Source organism: Cebus imitator, unplaced genomic scaffold (assembly GCF_001604975.1).
Source record: "Cebus imitator isolate Cc_AM_T3 unplaced genomic scaffold, Cebus_imitator-1.0 Scaffold488, whole genome shotgun sequence".
NCBI classification, from domain to species: domain Eukaryota; kingdom Metazoa; phylum Chordata; class Mammalia; order Primates; family Cebidae; genus Cebus; species Cebus imitator.
The window spans coordinates 939652-944429 of NW_016107803.1; the positions used below are offsets into that span (position 1 = coordinate 939652).

A 4778-nucleotide genomic window follows, 5' to 3' on the forward strand; every position below is an offset into this window, starting at 1 on the left:
CAAGGTTGAAGGTAAACACTTGGAAGTCATCAGCCATCCTTGAAGTTAAAACCGAAGGAGAGTATAGATAAGATTGAGCCAAGGATGAAAGAATTCAGGGAATACCACTCTTTAAGACAGGAAGAGGAACAGAAACTAGAGAGAAAACAGAGGAGGAGAGGAATCATGTGTCAAAGAATGCGTGAGCATTGTTTCATTTAACTTCATTACCAGTACATCCCTATAAAGAGGGCATGAGGATTCTTTTTCCTGTTTTAACAGTAAAATTACTTTGAATCTGAGCTATTATTCTTGCTCATCATCAAACAAATCTGCTAAGTGGTTGAGCTGGGATTGGAATATTTTGTGAGACTCCAACTCCATTCTAGTAGAAAGATGAGAGATTCCCCACCAAGGATCTAAGATGTACCCTGTTCCAAGATGCTTTCTCCTAGCACGTGGGAGGATTTATTTTTAAAACACATATTTTCTTCTTGGCAGTAAATAGCATCTTTGCTCCACAAAGAAACCAAATTAAAAACAGTTCTGATCCTCTTGCTTCCGAAGAATTTATACTTACTCAAGGATTCTCAATCTGTCCTTGATTACATGGGTCTCAGTTACAGGCTTGAGAAAACAGAAATGTAGAATGTGAGCACTAAGATAATTAGAAACCATCTGGTAAAGGATCCAGTGGTGGACTTCAGCGAGATCTATTTGGAAACCCTTGAAATTGAATGCAAAATTATGTTTGTGTACAATGAATTTTTTTTATGGGAAGAATTTCTATTCTTTGAATTCTCGAAGGTGTATGAGTCCAAGTACCTTCACTTTGCAGCATGGAAATTAGTCATTTATATTCCATGGGCCTCCAATTCATATCATAAGCCCTTGATAGAATTAGGTCTAGACCTTAGGTCTCTTGATTCCCAAAGCATGACTGTCTCAGGAAGCCTCTGTCTGTAAAAATCCTATTAAGTGCCTGAAAGAAAGGCTTCTGGCCTTGAGATCACCTATACATTTTTTGGCCAGTAAGGTTTCCTCCTCTTGTAAATATTCTTTCAAAAATAAAATTTATAGTTATTAGACTATCACTTACAAGCACAGGGAATATGAGATGTGGATTTGACGACATTGGCAACTGGCAACTGCACAGAAAACCAGGGCTCTGTTGCCTTCCTACCCCCTAACTCATCGCCATGTCCAAGAGGAGGAGGAGAGAGGGCCTTAGGTGTGAGAATCTGCATCTGCTGAGCACTCAGGGGAGAATGGGCTTAGGAAGATCTTGGTTTGGGTTTCCTGAATCAGAGCCTGTGATGATGTGTGTGTAAGTGGTTCATTAAAGATGTGCTCCCAAACAAAACTGGGAAAGAACAACAAGGCAGGGGCAGAAGTCAGGGGAGTGTGATGTCAGAGTCCTCTCGAGTGTGGCTACAGCCTGATCCTCAGAGGTGAGAATTTACTCAGAGCGTCTTAGAGCTCATCCAGTTTTGAAGCCTAGAATCTGAGGTGCCTTAGTCCTGCTGCAAGGGGCTTACACTTTAGCACCTACAGCTCTTTGTGTGCTCTGTGGTATAGGCAACAAAGGCAGATCCAGTAGCTCAACTACAATCCTGGGAAGAAAAGAGGTAAATGTGAGCCATGGGAGAAAATGCGTGTCTGTTGGGAGGATGTACAGAGAATAGTAAAAAAGGATCCGAAGGGGACAGAATGTTAACATCTACTGAAGGAAGGAAAATGAAAATTTATTGAAAATACTTCTCACTATCCTCCTTTTTCCCTCTCATTACGAAGTTCAAAAGGAAGCTTGCTATGGATTTCTCTGTATTATCATTTAATATAGGACAAATAATTTACTATATGGCAGCACAGCTATTATGGAGCTTCATTGGACGTTTGTACAGTTAAACTTGAGCTTCTAAGCCACAGTTGACTAATACAGGTGCTAATAATCTTATGTCGTCTCTTGGGGAAAATGGTCTCCTCTTTTATGGTTAACATATATTGCTTCAGATCCTTTGAATGGCAAAGGAAGGCACCTTTGGAAATGGATCTTTCAGCAAAACTTACAAGACTGTAAAACATATCTTTACTAGCCTAGTGAAGAGGGTACCATTTCCACACAGACCCCCATGAAGTTAAATCTAGCTTAGGTACTGGAAAACTCTGGATAAGTGTTTAACAGTTTTTGAAAACAGCTTTTGTTGAAAGAGCACAAAAGTAATCAACTCATTTTATTAATATTTGAATATTTTATTCTAACAGTATAAAGTATGAAAAATTAGCGCATTTGAATCATTTCAAAGCAAGTTTCACACTAGCAGATTTCAGATTTTAGCGCCTTGAAAAGAAATATTCAGAGTGAAGACATGTGGCAACGCAGGCTGCAGGTGACCTGGGGGGATGCTCATCTGACTTCGGTGGAGTTCACCTCACAGTGCAGTCACTTGAATTTTTCCTCTACGTTTTGAGAGTGCCACAAAACGCACTTAAAGAATGAGAAAGGAGTTCACTGATTTCACTGCTAGTGGTTAGAAGATGAACTAGAAACAAAAGCAGAAAGGTTGTAGGATGGACTGGGAGGTCAAATAGTCCGAAGGAGCTGAGGATGCACTAAACGGTCTTACTCTCCCATCGCGCGCGCAGTGCACCTCCCATCAGGAGAGCTGTCCCAGAAACAGGAACTTGCCGAGTGTAATCCAGCTCCACTCTTTTGCGTAACTACACAGGTCACAATGTATTTATGTACTTAAATGGTTTTCCCAGCTTGCCGAGTTGGCTTAAAGTTTGTTCTGCATTTATGGCCTACTGGTTCACTTTGTTGTGTTGATAAGCATTACCACAAATTGCGCTTTCCTTAGCCTCTTTTACAATGCTGCTCACTTCATCAACAACAAAGGCAGTCTCCTCCGCAGCCTGGTAGTCCCCCATTTTCCTCCAGCGAATAGCCTCCGCCTCCCTGAGTGGCGCCGACAGAGCAGGCACACGCAGCCCCCAGCATCTGCCAACTTCTCTCCGCGCCGGCAGTCGCATGCCCGCCCCACACCCCGCTCCGGGCCCCGCCCACCTCCTTTTTTCAATTGCTTTACATTTATTCACCTCTTTTGGGTGCTATTATTTATCTCCACTTTAGAAATGAGGGTAGCAGAGAAAGATGAAAGGTGGTAAAACGTATCTTTATTAGCCTAGTAAAGTCAATGCCATTTCCGCACAGACCTCCATGCAGTTAAAGAAAAGAGTTGAGAATCCAGCCTGGCAGGATGCTAAGCAGAGCAGGGCCTTAGGGCCCCAGGAGACCTGGTTCCAGTTGGGTTCTTTCCTAACCCACAAACCCACCAAAAGCAGCGTATCCTCTAGAATAAATACTCACAAATGCCCAGGAAAAATGTTGTAGGTGGCCGAGAACTAAACTCCTAATGAAAGTGTGGAAAATGAACTATGCCTTGGTCTGGTCATCCAGAAACAGGGTTAATATATTTTGCTACTGACAGGGTACAGTGGCTCACACCAACACTTCAGAAGGACAAGGCAGGAGGATGGCTTATACCCAGGAGTTAGAGACCAGCCTGACCAACTCCATCTCTGAAAACAAAAAAATCAATAGTCGGGCGTGGTGGTGCAGGCTTGTAGTTCCGGGTACTAGGAGGCTCAGGTGGGAGGATCCCTTGAGCCTGGGGGGAATGAGGCTGCAGTGAACCATGACTGTGCACTACGCTCCAGCCTGGGCCACAGAGTGAGAGCATGTCATACCTTAGAAGTTTGTTTACTACACGCCACTGAGCAAGCCACATCACTACTCTCTTGATGTCCATAAACAGATGGATATGTATTAGTCAAGTTTACTGAGTACATTTCCTTACTTCAGCTTTCCAGGAATAAAGCCACACAATCAGGATTCACAGGGAGAAGTGCTGATGCTTGTGTGGGTTAAATTCCACCATTCAGTCTACGGCTTTTTCAGAAGTTTGTTGTTGGTGCTGCTACTGTTTTAAACCGTTTCTCTGGTCTGCAATCTTCCGCCTCCTGTATGCCATGGATAAAGTCATCTGTCCAAAATACCCCCAACCTTCAACCCATGCTACTGGCTACACTGGGTAAAGTCTTGGCTCTTTACTGTGACCCACCAGACCACTGCATTGTAATCTTGCATTCCCACAATCTCATCTTTCTTCTTACTTTTGTAGTTTCTTTCAAGCTTTAAATTTTGTTATGGTATTAGAATTATAGAAACATTACATCAATAGTATAATAAATGCCATACAGCTTTTGCCCAAATTCACCAGTTGTTTACCTTTCCTCTTTTTTGTTTGTGTGTCAATGTAAGTATATGTATTCATATTCACCCGCAAATACAAATGGGGACCCACATACACATTTTTTTCTAAACCACTTAATATTAAGCTTAAGACATCAAAACCTTTTACCCAAGAATAGGAATGTTCTTATATAACCACAGTACAATTAGGAAACCCAGGGAAGTTACACTGATTATCTAATTCATAGTTTTTATCAAATGTCCGTCAATTGTTGTAATGTCTGCTCTAGCTCCCCTTACCCCCAGTGCAGGACTCAGTACAGAATCACATTGTGGTTATCATGTCTTTAATCTGAAACAGTTCCTCATTCTCCTTTTGATAATTTTGAAGAGTTAGGGTCACTTTTTTTTTTTTTTGGTAGAAAATCTGTCCAAGCAAAAAAAAAAAAAAAAAAAAAGAGGAAGACACTTGGGTTTGTCTGAGTGTTCTTCATGATTTGATTCAGGTTACACGGGGCAGGATTACACCAGAAGTGATGGCGTG

General features: G+C 41.9%; 1 pseudogene; it reads right to left on the bottom strand.

The window, feature by feature from the left end:
• Positions 1–2439: 2439 nt before the first annotated feature.
• LOC108292368 lies at positions 2440–2929 on the bottom strand (annotated as a pseudogene).
• Between the last annotated feature and the right edge of the window lie 1849 nt (positions 2930–4778).